Here is a 23,692-nt window from a genome sequence, read left to right as displayed (position 1 = left end):
ATCGACAAGGCCTTTTGCTTTTATACGAAACATACATCGACGTCCTACTAGGTTGACATCGCGGCAAGTAGTATTTCCCCAAAATCTATCATACTTATTACTAATTACACCGCATTGACAACGATCTATTTCTATTTCATCATAAACTTCATTGACAACTACGAAAGCAATGTCATAAGTTGATGCAATCCCCTTTACTCTCTTTACCCACAATCCAAAGCCATTAGCAGTGTTTGACAGTTGTGTTCAATTGTGCTAATATTAGTTCACCCTGCTACGATTTTTTAACGTGTTGGTAGTACTACAAAGATCATTTTATACCATGAAAAACTTAGTTGGTATATCAATGAGTTGCTGGTATATATAGTTGAATGATAATATGATATACACCATCGACCAAGTTAATGGTATGTAAATATATACCAACAAAGGTCGTTTAGTTTCCTACTCTTTAAGATACTCTAATGTAACATGACCCCTGCAACATGAGTTAATAATATGTTGTCGAGGAGGAGCAATATGAAATGAAAGCAGTTCATTATTAAATAACTAGTGTATCCATACCAACTCAAATATAATTGTCCCACTTCTAAATCAAACTACCACACTATAATGAGGATAACAACGTTGTTGGAGTTATTCCAGAAAATCTATTACCCATATTCGACCCCAAGCTAGCATACCAACTAGAGCAGATTCTTTTATATGCTATACCAACAAAGATAAGCCCTATCTTCATCGATTCATTCACTAATACTATCTATGTTATGAAATTGTCTACGTTAGCCACTGGTGTATTATGTTATTAACGACAAAAGACATCTTCGTTTCCATATAATTAGAGTAACAGCTTCTTTGGCATCATCCCGTAACGATGCACCAATTATAACCCGGGGAACAAAAGTTGCTTGTTGGAATACCTGAGGGATGAACCGGCCATTCTTCGTATGTCACCTGTACGCAATCCATAACAAACTTCACCCTACGGTTTTCATAATAACTAAGGTCACAATCCGTTGAGAGGATCTAATGCTCATAAGTATATTCATGCATCCCTTACAGTTTGAGTACGAGATCTACGGACCCGAAGGTTGTCCCGGGGGTGTTGTCATTTTATTATATAAGACAACTAGAAGGCATGTAGGCGCAGAAATTCCCTCCAAAATATTTGGTCAAAACTTGTGTTGGTATGACAACATGTGTTGTTGGTACTTCATTGGCAACCACCCAGTCACAATAACTGAAAATATGGTTTTGGGTAGTATGTAATTTATGCAAAGGTCTGAAGGGTTCGTTCTTTTACAACACACACAATTATAGACAAACACATCTGTAGTATCAGTTTTTACGAATTACGATTTAACTAAAACGTAAATTTGCGCGTTCGATAGTAATTCATACATGGATATGCATTAGACACTAATTCCAGTTTTGAAATTTAAAGGAGGAGTTCGAATTTAAAAAACTTTAATTGACTGAAACTGATATTGGTAACATTCATTGAAATTTACCTCAACATAATTTGTTTTTGGATATTATACTATTAACAATTGAATTAGAATATACCTACAGAAGCAACAAATGGTCATGTTACTGTGATATACCATCAAAGGATATATTGGTATTCACATCATGTACCATTTCAAGTTAAACTAGTATTATTAGATATACCATTTTAGAATACGTTGGTAGTAATAAAACATACCAGCATATTTACTGTTGGTGTTATTATGACATACAATCAACAATATTCTTGATTTTAATATAAACTAAAACGTCATAACCTGTTATGATTAAAAATAAGACATACATTATCCAAACTACTAAATTACTACACGGTCCAACAACATTTAACAAGCTAAGTAAATATCAGCCATGTTACCATATATAGCCGGAGAAGTCATCGAGTCCCATGTTTGGAACATGTCCAGCCATAAAGAATTGTGCTCTTGGATCACCGTAATGGACTTGGATGAGGCACCAAGGGGACATTCCTCGATGGAGTCACACACACTCCTTCATCACCTTCCTGTGCAATCTGATTTAAGTCAATCCCATCACCCCCTACATGATTCATGTCATTACCATCACCCCGTACATGATTTCTATCTATACCATCACCTCCTACATGATTTAAGTCTATACCATCACCCCCTACATGATCACAAACATCACTTTCTCCCGAACTTTCATCATTTGAACATGACTACCAATTTGCTCTACAACTCGATCCATGGCCGTCCCCTGAACATCAACATAATTTCCCTAGACAATTTTACTATACAATTAACTCACAATATTAATCATCACAGCATATAGCAAGTCTAATACTGTGTTCTAAACAACAACAATTTCACTTTCACATACACCTTGTATAAACATCTTAACAATCATAAATAGAATATCAGAACGAAACAATTCAGTTCACAAATGGTATTATTAGCGAATACCAACTAATCAGTAATTGGCACAAATTGTATTAATATCAAATACGAACTAATCAGTAATTGGTATATAATGCTACACATTTAATCAATTAAATCACTAATTGGTATGATTCTCAATTTCATACTAGAGTAGAACATCCTCTACAATTATACAGGTGCGCTAGATGCTATATACTTCATTAAGTATACAATTTCAAAATCCAACCTAATATATCACTACCATTAATTCCGCAATACAAATTAACACTAATTATTGCTATTCATTCCAACAATTGCTATTCAACAACACTACTAATTAATGCTCATAATTTTACTCAATAATCCAACTACTTACATCAACAATTTCGACCTTATAATTGGTATTCAACAACACTACTAATTAATGCTTATACTCACTGAGCATCTTCATTCAACTGTAGCTACCACACAAGTATTTCACCTTCTAAATCTGAGAAAATTAAATCCAAAGAGAGCAAATTCAATTTTGGTTCTCAAATTAAATTTAAAAAACTCACAACAATGACTTATAAGGAATTCAATGGTAAAAGAAATTATTATGGTGATTTTTATTGTTTGCAAAAAAAAAAAAAAAAAAAAAAAAAAAAAAAAAAATTCAGAATCAAAAAACTTGTGAATTTGGGGAAAAGATTGAGAAAACTCGAGCTACAAAATTGTTTTTGGCAGAAGAAACAACAACTTCAGGGACAAAGTATGACACAAGGGACCACATTATTGTCTTTTTTTTTTGTTAGATTTCCTTTTTTTTTTTAAAAGCCAAGTCATTGAAAATGCTGATCAAGGTGGGGCCCACTGTTTACTAGAGGCCTCTAGGACAAAATTTCCTAGAGCTTGAGCATTTCTCCCCCCAACCCCCCAACAATCAAGCCAAACATACTTGCGTCATTTACTACACGCTGCACACGAGACCAGCTAGCAGTTTATCCACCCTTGCAAAACGAAGCACATCACTAAAAATTACACAAAACAGTTACCACACTGCATCTGAGACCAGCTAGCAATTCACCTACCTTTGTAAACGACATACATCCTAAAATTAAACATAACAGTTATTACATGGTGCTTCAGATACTAGCTAGCAATTTATCTAGCTTTGTAAAAACAACGCACATAACTAAAATTGAACAAAAACGACTTCTATAAATCTTCATTACTGATATGTTCATTTTATATATGTTTTACCCCCGTCCCTTGGTTATATTTAGGAGTATTTTTGGCTCTTCAGAGCCACTTTTATTACTAATAGGCGTTTTATAGTGTTTTCGTAGATTTGGTACTGTTTTATAGGAAATTGCAGATTTGGAGCATTTTCCAGGACTTATGGGAGCCACTACGAGCATTAGAGATATATGACCATTTTTCCGTAGCCCAAGACCGGTTAGAGTTATCAAATCGGTGATTAAGGGCTCGAGCAAAGAAGAGACCAAGGCATTGGACCGAGCTACAAAGGCCCCAAAGAGGTAATCGGATTGGGCCAAGAAAATGGCCCAATCAAAGATGATCCCTTGCCCGAGAGCTCGCCCGACCGGGTAGTGGCCTCGCCCTAAGGCGCGCCCGGTCGGGCGAGGAAGAAAGAAGAAGAACGCTTCGCCCTGTCTCGCGCCCAACCGGGCATGAGCGAGACTCCACTCAAGCAAAAAGGCAGGCCCGGCTAGGCGAATTTGCCCGACCGGGTGCGTGATTCTGAACAGGATTTCGAAGATTTTTTACTTTGTTTTTAATTAGGATTTTATTTTATTTTATTTTATTTATTTATTTATTTATTTATTTATTTTTAGCTTAAGTAAGAAAACGTTTTGTTAAGTTAGATACGGGTACCTCTTCTCATTAGTTAATTTCTCAGATTTAGCTTTAGGCTTTGGATTATTACTATTGTTCTCTCTCCACACTTTTGGCTTATGCAATTCATTATTTCCATTTACTTTGGTAACAATTTCTTCCCCTTTTATTTTTAGTAATTTAATTGCTTTGCTTGATCATGTCTTGTTTATTTGCTTTGCTTAGTTTAAAATTTAATTATGTGTGAGTAGATTTATTTCTAGGGTTGTGTGGATCCATAAATAATATGAAAGGGTGAATTATTATTGTTGATTTTCAATGCTTTGATTGATTCCTATTGATTGATTTAATGCTATGAAATTAAATTAGGCCTGGTTTAATTGTATGAGTTTTGCAATATTGATTTGAGAGATGAGAATTAATGTTTAGGCTTAGTTTCAATAGGTAGGTTAATTTATAAATGGTTAAGTCAAGATTCGAGAGATGCGTTTTAATACCGGTAGATTAATTATGTGATTGTAATAAGTAGCGAAAGCCCTCTATGATCTGATTAATTGATGCATTAATGATTGATTACTATGTTTATTTTACCTTAGAATATTATTTATTGATGAACCTTTACCCTAGGCTTTGTTTTGTTGTTATTCTAATAATTCTTAACCGTGTTAATTTAATTAGTTCCTTTAGTTTAATTCCCCCAAAAAATAAATTAGTTACTTAATAGTTTAGATTATATTAATTAATTAGGAATAGAAACACTTGTTTCCCTGTGGATTCGACCCTATTTCCCTATCTGCTTTAGTTAGAGGACTTAGGTAATTCTTTTGATTAGGAGATACGGCTTTATCTTGTCAATTACTCAGGAAATTTAATTCTCACAATTTCTCCCTCGTCATTTTCCACTTCTAAACCTCTAAATGTCACTCTCATTCTCTGCTATTGATATGTTTAATTTATTTGAATTTTCTTAAAAAAAATATTTATGTGACCTATTTCAATCAATAAGGAGCCTCCAAAACCCCAATTTAGCTTTCTCATTCACCTCACCTAAAAAACTACTCCCTCCTTTTTCTCCAACAAAAACACCCAAAATAAAAACAATAACACATTGCTATTTTATTTATTTATTTATTTATTTTTTTATTTATTTTTTTGGTTTGTTTAATAATACCAATAACAACCATCTTTTTTTTTTCGGTACTTATTTTGTTATATTATCCAATAATTTTCTTTTTAGAATCTTCAAATTGGAAGGATTTTATATTAGAATTGCACAAGTTTTTCTAACTTTTTTGCACAACACTTAAAGACTCCAATCTTTAAATTATGTGCGCTTAATTTTTTTTTTTCTCTTAAAAAATAGTATATAGCCCCCACAAGTTCCAGTATTTTCCTTTAAAAAAATCTTCCAACATTTTTTATTATTATTATTATTTTTAATATTGTACAAAATTTATTCAATAACTACCTTATTAAATATTCAATAATCATCAAAACAAAAAAATATACAACATGCTTTTTGAACGACTAGCCTCACCGTGTGGCAGTTTGCAAAGTAACCTCTATAGCAATGACGGAGTAATCCCTATAACATTGACCATATAACCCTATAACACTGAACAGGTAACCTCAATATATTTGACAAAGTGAGAAATTATTATATACACCCAAGTACACCGTACACCCATGAAATTTTGTTCTCATTTTGATGATTATTTTTCATTTAATCATCAAATGAAGAGCAAAAACTACATTTAGTTGGTTGGGTGTATGGTGCACTCAGATGTATATAACAAATTCTAGACAAAGTAACCCCCATAATAGCTGGGGCCACAATGTGTGACCATCCACATATAAGAGTAAGTTATTATATTAAAATCAACCCGCATTTGAAATATATTTTTCTTATATTATATTAAAATCAACCCGCATTTGAAATACTTCGTATATTTTACTTATATTATATATATATATATATATATATATATATATATATATATATATATATATATATATATATATATATATATATCCCGTGCATTTTGCACGGATACACTCTAGTAGGGAGAAATTAGAAGATTTACCTCTAATTTGAATAGTTAAAATATTCTAAATTATGGAATAGAATTAAATAAATAAGTTTAATGAATGATGAAACAACTGGAAAATGAAGATGTTTAAGGAAAAAAAAACTTTTGAAAACGAATATAATAATAAATCATTTTAAAAATAATTTAACATCTATTACAACATGACAACATGTTGATCTACAATGAGTGTATTATTAATCTTCTATAATCTAATATAGTAATAATAATCTTTTATCATCTACCATGAGAATATAATAATATAAATTCGTATTTTATATGGGAAATTTGTAATGGTCAATACTATATATAATACTAAATACCATGTATTTTTCTTATTTTCTTTGTTGTAATATTTTTTATTTAAAGGCTTAAGTATTGGAAAAATTGAAACTAATAATCCCACCTTTGGCTCATCTTCTCAAAACAATCCCATCTTTGCGTATTCTGGAAATAATCCCATCTTTAACACCCATCTTCTCAAAACGATCCTTTTTACCTTTAATCGGTTTTACAAGTTAGATTATTATTATTATTATTATTATTATTATTATTATTATTATTATTATTATCATTATCATTATTATTATTATTATTATTATTATTATTATTATTATTATTTATTTATTATTTATTTATTAAAAAAATCCCTATTCTCCCACTCCATTAAGGCTAAAGTCGTATCACCTAATCAAAAGTAATTCCTAAAACCACTAACTAAAATAGATATAGAAGTAGGGTCGAATTTACAGGGGAAACAATGTTCTTTTATTCGTAATAAATTATTATAATCTAAATTATTAAGAAACAAGTGAGAATTGTGAGAATTATACTATAACAATAATTAAACTAAAGGAATAATCAATAATAAAAGGCCTAGGGTCATAGGTTCACCAATAATTAATATTCCGGGATAAAATATAACAATCAGTTATCAATGCATAAATTAACCAGATTATAAAGGGTTTTCGCTACGTAAGCCCTTTATAATCACATAATTAACTTAGCGGTATTAAATCGCATCTCTCGAATCTTGATTTAACCATTTATAAATTAACATGCTTATTGAAACTAAGCCTAAACATCAATCCTCATCTGCCGAATCTCGAATCAATATTGCATAACTCATACAATTAGACCTGCGCAAATCTAATTGCATAGCATTATAACAATCAATAGGAAATTAACCCAAAACATTAACAATCAACAATAATAAATCATCCCTTTATATTAATCATGGATCCCAAAAACCCTAGAATTAAACTACTCACACATAATTAAAACTAAACTAATCAAAACAATTAAATAAAGCATAATTATAATAAGATGAATTAATAATAAAATAAACTAAATTAAAAACAATCAACGGAAAAACGTAAAGCACAACTCAATTATTACCCAACGAAGTAATTAATAAAACTAAAACATGAAGACCAAAACTAAAATGCTCCAAACTACTTAATGAAAGCTAATTATAACATTCTAAAATTGAATTGCTAAACAACACTCCCATTTTACAGGACATCGCTCCTTTTTTGACATGGAAAGACGATATTGCCCTTTGTGTAAGTTGTAGTATATAATGGTATAATATCATTTACGACCCCTCCACTTACTACCACGTGGTAAAAAAATTCCTGACCTCACCACATTCGATCCAACACCAAATATCCGAATTTTTTTAAAAAAAATTTATTAAGCTTTAGCGATGGATTTAGGACGATGAACGACGACAACGATCGTACACCGGAGGCATCGTTGGAGAATAAGTCCTCATACTTTTTTTTTTTGAAATAAAAACATCCGCCTAAAGGTGGATCTGCTTAAAATTTCCGGATCTTCCTAGGTGGATCCAGAAATTTTAAGCGGATCCACCTAGGTGGATTCGGAAATTCTGAGCGGATCATTTTTTTTCTTTTTTGATTTTTTTTAATTGATTAGTTAATCAAATTTATTGATGTAATCTTTGTATTATTATTATTATAATTTTTATTGTGATTATTATTAATTTCGTGATAAATTGAGTAATTAGTATTATTATTGTTGTTATGATCAATGTTGTAATTATTTGCTTATGTTGTTTGCTCATTTAATCTCTCTAAAAAAATAATCAAATTAAGTAAAATTTGACAAAAAAAATTAAAAAAAAAGGGTAGAGTTCCGCCTGAAAATTCCGGAAGCACCAAAGAGGATTCGGAATTTTCAGGCGGATCCACCACCGAACATCCGAAAATTTAAGGCGGATGGGTAGAGCCGCCTGAAAATTTCGGATCCTCCTTGATACTTCCGGAATTTTCAGGCGGAACTCTAATTTTTTTTTTTTTTTCCAAATTTTACATAATTTGATTTTTTTTAGAGAGAAGAAATGAGAGTGAGGTGAGTTGTGATTTCAGAATTGAGTGTTGTGAGTGTCGTGAGTATTTAGGGGTAAATACGGAAGTTTATATAAAAAATGCGAGCGATACCTAGTAAAATGAAAGCGACGAACAACCCCCTTCTTTTTTTTTTTCTTTTTTTTTTTTTTTTTGTGTTTTATTTATGCAAAGAGAACGTGTGTAAAGAAATTGAAGCCAAAACATTGACAAATGCCATGCATGCATTCATGCAACTAAGTGCCTCATCACTTGCATGACTGCCAACAGTATGTTGTATCCTATCAGTCATCACGTGTCCAAGTACGTTTTTTTATTTTTTATTTTATTTATTTTTGGTTTTATTTATGCTTTTTGTTATTTGCCAGCTATGTTGTATCTCATCATGTATCGACCTTCTTCCACACGTCACATCACCACCTCCTATTATTTTTCTTTTTGATGATAATTCTCACTTCTCTTTCCTATTTTCTGTCTCATCCATAAACAATACTACAAAAAATACAATGTATGACCCATATTTATCACTTTATATTGTCTTTTATTTTGTCGTTAATAACACATCAACTTGAAATTAATTTGATTTTACCTTTTAACTTTATTACTCTAGATAATAATGAATGAAATTAAGAAGAGTATATTCAACTTATCTTACAATTAAATTGTTAAAGCAAAAATAATTAAACTTGCATAAGCACAAATCATGGAACTTCTGAGTATTCATTTTTTTTTCCTGCCAAATATTTTAATTCCTACATTGTATCATTTTATTTATGTAGGAGGGATCCTTGTGTACCGAAGGCTATCACCACAGAAATTCTATAATTGAATATTTTAGAGATCCAGTTGTTGTAGGTAAGTTTTTAGTTTTATTTTCCGTTGTTATATTTATAATATTGTTTTGGATTATAGCTATGGAAATAATTTATATTCTCCATGGATATTCGTTACTTATAAGCATGCTCATATATTTTAGGAGTTGTAAATTGTTTATTAGTACTGATATATAATCTATATTTATAATTTTTGTTCTTACTTGAAAGATGGAAAAACAAATAAAATGAGTAGTAATGAAAAAGTAGGACAAGTTTTGTGATATATTTTTCTTTCCGTCTAAAATATTTATGTAATTAATTTTTATGAAAAATGAACATATACTATGATTTCTCATCGTGAGGAAAAAAAATGTTAAGTTCATTACATTTTAAGATAGAATTATGTATAGATTGCAATTTGTTAATGTCACCTACCTTTGTTTTTTTTTTAAAATTTTTTTGGCTTATTGAGTATCAACTTAATAATTCCCTAATATATATTTTTGAGGATAAATGATTAATTTGAAAATGTACCTTCGCAAATATATTTTATCATCCAACAAGAGGTGTACCTAGGCCTTTAAGACGAATACATCGAGTAACTATTGTAATCTTCAAATCTGAAGCGATAATTCCCTGTGAAAAAAAAAATAGAATTTAGATTATGATTTATGTTGTATGCAATATAGAAAGACATATAATAGAAGAAATAGACGAAAAAAAAAAATGATAGAAGGTAAAAATGTATGGAAAGAATAAGGAAGCTAACTATTATTTATTTTACTCCGCAATGACATTCTACATGAGACACGCATGCTCATATGTGAATCTCCTTTAAAAATTGAGTTTATACCAACATCTTAACCATTGTAAACCATTAAATAAATTATTATAATATATAACAACACTAAAGTATATAAACACTTACAATATAAAATTTGTATTAAAAATCAGCGTATACTTAAATAAAATAAAATAAAAATAATATACTCTGGGCAATAATAAAGATGACCTGGGTCGCTATTACCAAAGCTTCTAAGCTGAAATGACACCTTTTATCAGCCAATTCATCAAATCTATCAACAATTTCCCCCAATTTTTTACCCAAACAAGAGAGTTTGTACCTTTCTCTTCTTTTCCTTCTATTTGCTTCTGTCCAAACAAAGTATAAAGGTCTAGAACTTCTACATAATATTCAGTTATAATTGGAAATCTACAGTAACATTTTCATATAAAAAAGGCAATAAAGGAAAAAGCACAAACATATGGAAATAGAAGGAATTTAACAATACCTGAGCTGTATCATTGCCATTCTTGAGCTTTTCCTGCACTCTCTTATGGATGAACTCCAAATGGGCATTTGGGAGAATATTACTTGACAATTATTATAATTAACTATCGTCGAGTTTCAGTTGAGCCTACATTCTCAAATCTAAGTCCACAATTCCATTAAATTACCACAAAAAAACCATGGCCTACGAAAGCTTAGAAATTAAGTTAAATAAATAAAATTAAAATTAAAATTTACTCCTAATAATAGTAAACTACCCAATTTGTGGTTCGCAATACACATTCTTGCAACTAGTACTACCACCTTCCGAAATAACATCTAAAATATTGTAAATCATTTTTTGGCTTTACTTTTGTTATCTTTGAATTTGGCTTTTTTTTAATTATTTTTTTTGTGGTAGATTTTTATATAGAAATGGTAATTTTATAAGTATGGTTGTTTGAATGATTTCGGAAAGGTGGTGGGTTTCTTAAATGAAAGAAATTAAACAAAAAATAAGGTTTAAAGGAAAATATAGGTGCCTAGGTTGACAGAAGAAAGGAAAATAGGAAACGGAAAGATGAACAAAAAGAAAGGTCTATGACATATTAAAATATATTTTAAAATTAATTCTACAACTACATTATAAAGAAAGTATGTATACTCATATATCTACAATGTATTTGACACGATGATACCTCATTATTTGCCAAGTAAATAAACAAAGTCAAATGAGTAGATGCATTGGCCAATGCTAAAGGTGGGCATCGTGTCGTGCCGTGCCGCCGTGGGCCGTGCCTAGCGGGCCACGGTCAACGGCGTGTCGTGCCGGTCGTGCCGGCGTGCCCAAAACTTCGTGCCGTGCCGTGCCGGACATTTTCACAGGCCAGCCCACGGCCTGGCACAGCCCTCGTGCATTGCGAGCTCGTGCCGTGCCTGCCACGTGCCGGCCTGGCGGGCTGGGCAGTTTCCAGATTTTTTTTTTAATAAGTTATAAAATTATAACTTATATTATAATGTATATAACTTATAAAAATATAAAATTATAATTATAATTTATAAGTTATAAAATTATAATTATAACTTATAAGTTATAAAATTATAATTATAAGTTTTATAAGTTATAAGTTATAAAATTATAAGGTATAAAATAAATTAAATTATGATCTGAATAAGATTATCAAATAAAGATAAAAGAATAAGATTATGATCTGAATAAGTACGAGGAAGATGAATTACCTGAGAGTTAGGATAGGTGTTCAACCAACTGGGATTCCCAAGCGCCCTGTCCAATCGTTCCCGAATTAAGTCATCTCCTTCTCTAGCATTGTGCCAAGTGAAAGGATTACCAGAGAAACCAAGATCCACCAAGCATGCAACATCAGCTATTTAAATCAGTACATTGAGATTGTCTAAATCTCAGCCCTCCTGATTTCTCAGAAGGACCAATAACTTCATTTAAATCCCCTAAAAATAAACATGGAGTATCATCAGGAGGGAGGGAAGCCTGAAGATCGTTTTAAAGTTTGTGACGTTCAGAAGTAGAAGAAAGGGCATGCACGGCTGTAAGGAGAACATCCTTGGCCTCCGGACTAAACTTAGAAATAGCATGGAAATAATTCCTAGTATGGCCTTCCAGAAAATCAATTAGCTCGACCGATTACTTATAGAGAAGCCAAATCCCACCTCGTAGGCCATTAGGATTGATGAACTTGGAATGATCAAAACCGAGAAGTTTAGAGACTTCGGCTGCACGACAACCATCACTCTTAGTTTCCAAAAGGATGAAAACACTTGGCTTGTGAGTCATAATGACATCCCATGCAGGAGGGATAAACTCATTCCTAGTTGCTCCTCTAACATTCCACATAACAATTTTCATATTTAAATCCCCAAAACTTCGTGCCGTGCCGTGTCGGGCATTTTCACAGGCCAGCCCACGGCCTGGCACGGCCCTCGTGCATTGCGAGCTCGTGCCGTGCCTGCCACGTGCCGGCCTGCGTGCTGGCCTGGCGGGCTGGGCAGTTTCCAGATTTTTTTTTTTTTTAATAAGTTATAAAATTATAACTTATATTATAATGTATATAATTTATAAAAATATAAAATTATAATTATAATTTATAAGTTATAAAATTATAATTATAACTTATAAGTTATAAAATTATAATTATAAGTTTTATAAGTTATAAGTTATAAAATTATAAGGTATAAAATAAATTAAGTTGAATATTTATGTTTTATAATTTTGTATATTCAATATTTATATCTATATATTTACTTTATACTATTACTTTAAAATTTAATGTTTATAATTTATTAAATATAATTTTGTATTAGTAATTGCCTAATTGGTAAAATTTTTTATTTTAATATGAATTTACAAATTATAACAAAACGGGGAAAAAGGCAAATTGGTCTTTGGATGTGAATAATGCGTACTTCATATTATTATTACTTGAGTTGAGAAAATTGTACAATGATAAAAATCGTACAATGATGGTATTAAACAAAAATTGGAAAATGATAATATTGATAATGATTAAAATCGTACAATATACAAAAATTGTCTATTCTTCTTGTTGCTCGTCTTCGTCTTCGTCGTCGGCTTCGGCTTCGGCTTCATCGGCTAGTTGGATAGATTGGGAACTAGCCGAACCCGAACGGTCGGAAGCGGAGGTTCCTTCATCGTTGTCGTTGTCCTCGTAAGAACGGTCTTGTGAGCGATTTTCCGCATCCAACCAATCTTTGAAACACACGCACATTTCTAGTGTTTCGAGTTTTAGACTTGTTCTTCTATCGTCCAGAACCCTTCCGGATGCGCTGAAAGCTCGTTCGGAGGCAACAGAGGAGACTTGGATACCAAGAATGTCTCGTGCCATTGCCGCCAAAGTTGGATGCTTCGAGCTTTGTTGTTTCCACCATGCAAGGAGGTCGAGGCTGTTTATCTCATCGTCGTCCATGCCTTTGGTAAAGTCGTAACTCAGGTACATCTGCAACTCCGAGACGTCGCTTTGCGTTCTCCTGATTGATGAATCACCTAAAAACCTTGAAATCAAGTTAGTAGCTTGTGAAAATAAATGTTTGGCCTTCTTACTTATGTTTTTGGATGGTTGGGAAGGCCCTGAGCGAGGAACGGTGCCATATTTGGCTTCATAGACTATATAAATAAAAAAAATGATCCTTCACATAGTCTTATAGTTTTCTACATCATCGTCAAGAAGCATGCATTGAAAGTAAATGTCAACTAACATAAATGTGTTATCATACTTTTGTCTAGGATCTAATATGGAAGCAAAAATATAAATCAAAGGAATTTCACTATAATATTTACGCCACTTTGTTTCCATTGCTGGAAGATACTGATCATAATCACTTTGGTTGCGATGATCAGCGAAAAGTTGGGCGAGTAAACATGCATTAGAAAGAAAGTTTTGAGTACAAGGATTGTAAACAGAAGAAAAATAATACGTCATGTTATATAATAACTGTAAAAATTGCATTTATCTTTCACAGTTATACCAATCATCATCATATAAAGCAGTTTGTGGAAATTTTTGGTTGTAAAATATTGTTAACGGGCCCTTGTACTCAATTGCCTTGGTTAACATGTCGTAGGTGGAATTCCACCTAGTTGGGCAATCGGTTTTGATTTTTATTGCCCTTATCTTTTGTTGTCTTAGAAAACTCTTCCATTCTTGGTACCTCATGTTTGAGCTATTAATAGACATAATAGCATCTCTGATTTTGTTGTAGTATGGGCCAATTGCCCGAACTCCATCCTGTACACATAAGTTAAGTACATGGCAAACACATCTAGTATGAAGAGCATCACCGTCTAATATTACATCGATTAAGTTTTGTTTGACAAGATCAGCTGTGTATGTCATAGAGGTTGCATTGTCAAAAGTCATAGACATCATTTTATCTCGAAGGTTGTATTCGTCTATTGCTTGCATTAAATGGTGAGCAATGTTAATGCCGGTGTGTGGGTATTCCAGCATTTTGAAATGTATTATTCTTTTTTGTAACAACCATTGATCATCTACCCAATGACAAGTCACACATAAATAGTGGTATTTATAACCACTATCCCAAGCATCGGCTGTCAAAGACACCCTACAGTTAAGGTCCCTCAATTCGGCTTGTAATCGCAATTTGTACTCTAGGAAGGTTTTCATGGCGAACTACTTATATTGAATAGGTTACGCAAATAAAAATGACTGTGAATTATTGAATACAGTGAATCTTTTTTTTTTTATTAAATCTTATGATAACACACAACAAGTTCATCTATTTCATCAACATCATTGAGTTCAGTTAAGAAAATAGTCAAAAAATCAGGACCAAAGCTTGTCTCGGTTCTACGTCTGATTTTATTTGACATATTTATATTCTTAAATAACAGAAAAAATAGATAAACAAAAGCAAATGATTGTGAATCTGATTTTATTTGACATATTTATATTCTTAAATAACATAAAAAAAATAGATAAACAAAAGCAGTACATAAGATTTTTAAAAAAAAAAGATTCACTGTATTCAATAATTCACAATCATTTTTATTTTCTTAACGTAACCTATTCAATGATGTTATGACTTTTTATGAGTTCACTTGACAAGAAATGTAGGAAATAGGCATCCTAGTAGTCAAAATGGCCTTACTCGGGCCATTTTGGTTGAAATTGCGTTCCAAAACTCCTTAATTGCTATTTTCTTGTAATTTCAAGCCTTGTCCACCTATAAATAAGTGATAAAGACATTTTATGACTATTTATGAGTTCACTTGACAAGAAATGTAGGAAATAGGCATACTAGTAGTCAAAATGGTCTTACTCAGGCCATTTTGGTTGAAATTGCGTTCTAAAACCCCTTAATTGCTATTTTCTTGTAATTTCAAGCCTTAGTCACCAATAACTAAGTGATAAAGACATCTTATGACTATTTATGAGTTCACTAGACAAGAAATGTAGGAAATAGGCATCCTAGTAGTCAAAATGGCCTTACTCGGCCATTTTGGTTGAAAATGCATTCTAAAACCCCTTAATTGCTATTTTCTTGTAATTTCAAGCCTTGGCCACCTATAAATAAGTAATAAAGACTTGTTATGACTATTTATGAATTCACTTGACAAGAAATGTAGGATATAGGCATCCTAGTAGTCAAAATGGCCTTACTCGGGCCATTTTGGTTGAAATTGCGTTCTAAAACCCCTTAATTGCTATTTTCTTGTAATTTCAAGCCTTGGCCACCTATAAATAAGTAATAAAGACATGTTTTGACTATTTATGAGTTTACTCCTACTAACTTACGTTTTGTGTATGTATTCTAAGTTTTGCAAGGGACAAACGGGAAATCTGTTCACGAGCGAGGAACTCAATGTAATTCGAGACATGTTGGCGCCCTACATCACATTTAATTTGTAAGTATCTTTTGTTTCTGTTTGAACTAGCTTAATGTACAACATTATTACTAATTAATTATGTTTGTTTGTAGTTATGACACATTTTTCTAATTAATATCATATTTTGGGATTGATATCAATATTTATGTCCTTGTTATTATTTTCAATTATTATTATTATTATTAATATATTAATAATACTAATTATTATTAATATTATAATAATAATAATTATTATTATTAATATTAATATTATTATAATAATAATTATTATTATTATTAAAATTAATAATAATAATAATAATAATAATAATAATAATAATAATAATAATAATAATAATTATTATTATTATTATTATTATTAATTCTCGGTATTATGTACATGATCTCATTATTATTATATTTATTAGTATTAATATTAATATATATTATTACCGGAAAAAAAAAAACAAGTCAAAGGCACCGGTTCATGCTTAAAACCGGTGCCTATTACATTGAATTTAATATAAAAAAAAACTGGCGCTATCGCCAAATTTTTGAGGATTTGGCATCCCTCAAATCCCCAACGGTTCAAAACCGGTGCCTTAGGGGGGGTTTGAACCGGTGCCAAATTACCTTTTTCGTCTAGTGACGTCTTTAATTCCTAGTCTAGTCTGTAATGGTCATAAATGTGGAATCTGTGTTGAAGCTAAACATTCCTAGAAACCATTCAAACCTCTTATTAGTAGACAAACTGAATTGCTTGAATTGGTTTATACGGACTTAGCTCACTTTAAGAATGTTGTAAGCAGAGGCGACAAAGGGTATTATATTACCTTTGTTGATGACCATTCTAGATATACCAAAGTGTATTTGTTAAGAACTAAAGATGAGGCGGAAAACATGTTTTAAATTTATAAGGCAGAAGTTGAGAATCAATTGGACCTTAAGATTAAAAGACTTAGGTCAGATAGGGGGGAAAGTATGGAACCACCTTTTTAAAAGGACTTTGTGAGAAAATGGAATTATCCATGAACTTTTTGCTCCCTATACTCCCCAACAAAATGGCATTGCTGAAAGGGAAAATAGAACCCTTAAGGAAATGATGAATGCCATGTTGATTAGTTCTGGTTTACCTGATAATATGTGGGGGGGAGGCCATTCTTTCAGCTACTTATGTGTTGAACAAAGTACCTCATAAAAAACTCGATAAAACTTCCAATGAATTGTGGAAAGGCCATGTGCCTAACCTTAAATATTTGAAAGTGTGGGGGTGTCTTTCTAAAGTTTCTTTACCTTCCTTTAAACGGGAAAATATTGGACCTAAAACCTTTGATGCTATATTTGTTGGTTATGCTGCAAAGAGTGCAGCCTATAGGTTCATGTGCTTAAATGATAAATCTATGTGTGAATCTAGAGATGTTGAATTCTTTGAGCATGTTTTCCCTTTGAAGAAAAGTAATGTATCACATGATGTGACTTTATCTGTTCCTTCATCCTCTTCTATGCCTGTTCCTTCTCCTGTTGTTCAAAATGATGATGTTGTACAACATAGGAAAAGTAAGAGACGTAGAACCGAGACAAGCTTTGGTCCTGATTTTTTGACTATTTTCTTAACTGAACTCAATGATGTTGATGAAATAGATGAACTTGCTGTGTGTTATCATTTGTTTGATGATGACCAGACAAATGATTGTGAATTATTGAATAGCAAACTACTTATATTGAATAACAGAAAAAGTCTTAAAAATAGCAAACTACTTATATTGAATAGGTTACGCAAATAAAAATGATTGTGAATTATTGAATACAGTGAATCTTTTTTTTTTTAAATCTTATGTACTGCTTTTGTTTATCTATTTTTTCTGTTATTTAAGAATATAAATATGTCAAATAAAATCAGAATAAACAATATGAAAAGACCTCCAAAACGTGCATACGTTTTTCCTGTGCCAATGCTTTGTGAGCATTGTGGAGCAAAATTATTCAGAGATGAAACAATTAACCTATGTTGCAACCAAGGGGAGATTCGACTTGCTCCTAACCATATACCAGACAATCTGCGTAACCTATTTATGTCATTAGACAACAACTCTGAAAGTTTCCGCAAATACATTATTCTGTACAATAACATGTTTGCGTTCACATCTTTGGGTGTGAAAAAGACAAAGAATTAGCACAAAGACATCGTGGTATTTACACTTTTAGAGTTCAAGGACAAGTTTATCATTACAGAAATGACGAGCAACCACGATATCTACAACTATATTTCTACGACACAGACGTTGAGTTTCAACTCGGGTATCGAATTTTACAAATCTCAATCCACATGTTATTGGCCAATTAGTGTGATTAATGGAGCTAAATCCGTATGCCCAATTTTTTCGCTCGCTCAAGGATGTTAACATGACTGACACAAGTCACATTATAATCCGATCAGATCCAAATCAAGATCAACGCACTCACAATGCACCTACTTCTTCCCAAGTTGCAGCAATCTAGTTGGAAGATGCAGGTTCATCTGCTCCACTTGAGCGCGATATTATAGTTCGTGCACACTCAGGTGCAAACCATCATATACTACATTACTATGGATGCTATGATCCATTACAGTATCCGATTTTATTTCCTTACGGTCAAATTGGTTGGCATCGACGGATATACAGATATAAAACAAAGTACCAAAAACGACAAGAATGTCCTACGGTTCCGATTAATGAGGTTCTGGTCCAGACTGTTGATGATCTGCTTGAAGCTGAAGAACAAGGTGCAACTATTATATTTAACAATTTATGCGTAAACAAAGTTTCTTTTCATTAACAAAAAACATCACTTTAATTCAATCTTTTGTTTTGTTTTTTTTTATGTAGGAATTCACTCTTCTGTATCTGAAAAAAGGTTTCCTGCAGAGAGTATTACTGCTACCGATTACAGATTCGCATAAAAGATTCTTCCTTTCTTTTGAGATGAGGCCGTTTACTATAGCAGTTCATTGTTGATATGTATATCAGAATTGAAACTTCGCGTTTGGATTTTATTCACCGTAATCAGGATACAATAAGGCATTCTCGACAGTTTGAACACCGGTATCTTGCACGGCTCAAATATTGGACGTGACTTTATTCTCCTTTCGTCGTTTATTGGTGGTCCTCGAGATATGTGGCGAAGATATCTTGACGCAATGGCTTTAGTTCAGTATTACGGCAAACCTGATATTTTCTTAACCATGACTTGCAACCCATCATGGCCTGAAATCACAAACGACTGCTATCAACCGAAGAGGCGCAAAATAGACCTGATCTAATTGCTCGAGTTTTTCATGCAAAATTAGCAGAACTAAAAAAAGATATTGTTCAAAATAAACTGTTTGGCGAGGTTGCAACATATGTTTACGTGATTGAATTTAAAAAGGAGGATTACCACATGCACACTTTCTTATCATTTTAGATTCATTCGCTAAGAGTAGAACTTCAGATCAATTCGATGAACATGTTTGTGCAGAAATACCCGAACAAAAACATAATCCTCATCTTTGTGAAGCTGCCTTAAAGCATATGATGCACGACCCTTGTGGAAATGATAACCCATGAAATGTATGCATGCGAAATGGAAAGTGTAAAATTCATGACCCTCGAAGCGTTTTGGAAACAACATCGATAAGTCACAACTCATATCCTATATATCGGCGACGTGATGATGGAAAAAAACAGTTGGTACGAAAAGTACATCTTGATAATAGGTGGGTAATACCGTATAATCCATATTTACTCACAAAATACGATTGCCATATAAACGTAGAAGTGTGCTCTACAGTAAAAGCAGTTAAACATTTGTATAAGTACATATACAAAGATCATGATTGGGTTGTTTTCGCATTATCTAACCCCGACGACATTAGCATGGTAGGTGACGAGATATCTTCATTTCAGAAAGCAAGATGGATATCACCACTAGAGGCTGCTTGGTGGATTTTCAGAATTCCTCTGAATAACATACACCCACCCGTTGTTTCTCTGCAAGTGCATCTGCCAAATATGCAAACAGTGACATTCTGTGCAAAAGAAAACTTACAGAATATTGCATCCGCTTCAGCCAGCCAACTAACTATACTAACCGCTTTCTTCGAGATCAGTCAAGTTGATGCTTTTCCTCGCATATTACTGTACCAAGAATTCCCTCAGCATTATACATGGCATCCAAAAAAAAGTGAATTTTTTTGGCAACGACGTCGATCGACAGCTGCTGCGATTGGTCGCATTGTACATGCACATCCCTCAGAATGTGAACGCTGTTATTTGTGGCTATTGCTCGCAAACATTTGTGGTCCAACCTCTTTTGATTATTTGCTGACTCAACAACATAAAATATTCTTCATTCCGAGAAGCGGCATTCCAACGAGGTTTAATTGAATTAGATGACTCTATAGACAAGTGCCTACAAGAAGATTGTCAAAGTCAAATGCCGTTTGCCTTGCGACGACTATTTGCTACATTGTTAGTATATTGCAATCCTGAAGACCCTAACTGTTTGTGGGAAAAATATTACCCATATCTTTCTGAAGATTATAACCATAATTTCCCTTCAAACGAAAAAAAGGCTCGTAAACTAACAATAAAAAGCATTTGTTACCTTGTTAAATCGATGGGAAAGTCTTTCAACATTTACAATTTTTGCTTATTAGATCTCGAAGAAGACGACTTTGAAATAGGAATGAAAGAAATTGAAGAAGAGCTTCAGATTCCTATAAGTCCACAAGAAATAAATGCAGTTGAATTACTTAATAATGAACATAAACTTGCATACGAAACAATCTATAACAAAGTGCTGAATAATAAGCCAGCTGCTGTCTTCGTTGACGGCCCTGGTGGTACAGGAAAAACCTTTTTGTATTCTACATTACTTGCTAATGTAAGAGCAAAGGGAATGATTGCTTAAGCAGTTACGAGTTCTAGCATTGCTGCATCGGGTCTGTCTGAGGTAGAACTGCAAATTCTTAATTCAAAATCCCTCTTAATGTTGACGAGATTCCAAGTCCCAGTATTTCCAAACAAAGTGCTCTAGGACAACTCATTCGTCTTGCAAGACTTATTATATGGGATAAGCGCCAATGGCAAGACGTCAAACGATTGAATACTTTGACAAATTGCTACAAGATGTCTGTTTGAATCAATAAAAATTTGGAGGAAAGGTTGTTGTATTTGGTGGTGATTTCTGGCAAGTATTACCTATCGTACTGAAAGGAAGTCTGCGTGAAGTTGTTGCAACGAGTTTTATGATGTCCCCCTTATGGCATGAGCTCCAGAAAATCCACTTAACACAAAACATGAGAGCAATTAATGATCTACCTTTATGTAACTTTGTGTTACAAATCGGAAACAACATGCCTCCTTATGAAGATGGGAAAAGTATAGAGCTACCTAAACCATTCGTCATTCCGTAGGACAATGAACAGTCTTCTCTGCATCTCTTAGTAAATAGTATCTACCCTGTATAGCGAATACGACTTCTGAATCCTTCTTTGCAACAAAGAGAGCTATTTTAACCCCCAAAAACAAACATGCTACAAAAATAATCTCTCTGTTATCCAACAACAGCCACGAAGAGCTTATGAATACAAAAGTTTTGACGGTTGCACAGATGACTCGAGCGAACAATACCTAACTGAATTTCTCAATAGCCTTTGTCCGTCCGGTCTTCCACCTCATCATTTAACTTTGAAGGTAGGCAGTCCAATAATTTTACTTCGAAATATAGACCTGACATCAGGCTTATGAAATGGAACAAGATTAGTATGCAAAGAATTTTTCCTTAATGTTATTAATGCCAAAATTATTGTTAGACATCATTGTGGCCAACGGGTTTTTATACCTCGAATCCCGTTGCAGCCGTCAGCTACAGATAAGTACCCATTTAGATTTACCCGTAAGCAATTTCCAATCAATATGAGTTTTGCAATGACCATCAACAAGTCTTAAGGTCAAACACTTGATAGAGTTGGCATTATTTACCACAACCGGTTTTTTCTCATGGTCAGTTATATGTTGCATTGTCTCGTGCTAAAAAAAGTAAACATGTTCAGATATCGATAAAGCCCACTACGGATGAATCAAATGGATGGAAAAGAACTAAAAATGTTGTATGTTATGAGATTTTAAGGCGCGCTGGAATATTGTAGACCATTTTTAAAGATATGGTACTAGCACAAAGTTAACAAACTTATTTTTCCTTGTACTCTACATTATACAATAATATTGTTATTTTACCGCTTACAATGTTTACTAACAACACATTAACGACAGGTTCAAATCATATTGCAGAACAACACAATGGTTACTCAACGACTTCCCCTTGCTAGACTGACAGACCAGAGCCGAAACTTTATTACAACAGCTACATTAATAAAGAAGCACCCAGCTAAAAAATCTCGCGGCGGCGGGACAAATTTACAGCAGCTTATTTTTGAAGACGCAGAGGTATATTATATACAATTTATATAATATTAATTATCTTAACATATTTAACGATCTTTTAACAATGAAATTTCCAAAAAACACAAATGAAGGTTGTGATCTTTGAACGAGATATTGAGCTATTTCATAATCTTCTTGTTCAAGAGAGAGAATACAACATTACCAACCTATCATAACTCGCACACCTGACATGTTTGTTAGAGAAAACCAGTTGTACAAGATGACGATCAATTCTGCAACAAGAATTTCTAAAACACGACAACAACCTGAACCAAGCTCATACTTTGTCCCCCTTAATCGGGTTATGGATTTTGTTGGCAGATCTGATCGAATGGGTAAATATTACTTATTATTTATTAAAATGTTGTAGTTATTGTAGGTGCATCGTAAATACACATGAATTAATCCACATATAATTAAGTTCTTTGTTTTACATTTTTCTTAGATATCATTGGAATTGCTATTCACATACATGATATAGCAACCACTCGCTCTAAGAGTTCTGGACTGCCTAATGAAGTGCATAGGATTGAGATAATAGATTCCAAGTATGTGTATATATTACAATAATATAAATTGTTTTCCAATACAGAAGTAATTTAACTTAATTATAACTATTCTTATTGAACATTTAATTTCTTCTACTTTTGGCAGCATGGAGCCTGTCAGTGTGGAACAATTTGGTTACTCACGAAGCTCTTGCTGTTGCTGAAATTATAGACACGATTGCCTGTTATAGAAGTTTCTCGCGTCAAAGCATAAACTTTCGACGGTATATGATATAAACAAATATTTATAAAATAAGGATTAATACTGTTTTTTAATCCCAAATTTTACCAATTTAGTTTCATTAATCCCAACTTTGGATTATTCCTCAATAATCCCAACTTTAAGGTGGCCTATCATTCTTCAATCCCAAAATCCGGTTACCAGTTGAATGGGTTATTTTTTTTTTGGTTAAAGTGACACGTGTCACAAATTAATTGGTTAAAAAAAAAAAACAAAATAAAAACGAAAAAAAAAAACCACCCAGCCCAACCACCTTCCACGGCCAC

The 23,692-nt window shown here is 32.7% G+C and overlaps 2 long non-coding RNA genes across 3 annotated transcripts; one reads left to right on the top strand and one right to left on the bottom strand.

Annotated features, from left to right (window-relative positions):
- Positions 1 to 1,731: 1,731 nt before the first annotated feature.
- LOC110709452 lies at positions 1,732 to 11,547 on the bottom strand. 2 transcript variants are annotated; one of them, XR_002508943.1, is made up of 4 exons: positions 10,811 to 11,547; positions 10,531 to 10,670; positions 10,053 to 10,154; positions 1,732 to 2,265 (listed from the first exon to the last, which is right to left on the bottom strand). It is a non-coding gene; the product is annotated as an uncharacterized LOC110709452 (long non-coding RNA). The 2 variants fall into 2 exon arrangements; XR_002508944.1 differs by having other exon boundaries at positions 10,531 to 10,667.
- On the top strand, positions 8,493 to 22,608 carry LOC110709453. Its single transcript, XR_002508945.1, has 3 exons — positions 8,493 to 9,558; positions 16,119 to 16,207; positions 22,467 to 22,608. It is a non-coding gene; the product is annotated as an uncharacterized LOC110709453 (long non-coding RNA).
- The last annotated feature ends 1,084 nt before the right edge of the window (positions 22,609 to 23,692 follow it).

This window comes from Chenopodium quinoa, unplaced genomic scaffold (genome assembly GCF_001683475.1).
Source record: "Chenopodium quinoa cultivar QQ74 unplaced genomic scaffold, ASM168347v1, whole genome shotgun sequence".
Classification (NCBI taxonomy): Eukaryota; Viridiplantae; Streptophyta; class Magnoliopsida; order Caryophyllales; family Amaranthaceae; genus Chenopodium; species Chenopodium quinoa.
This window is presented reverse-complemented; position numbering and strand designations above follow the sequence as displayed.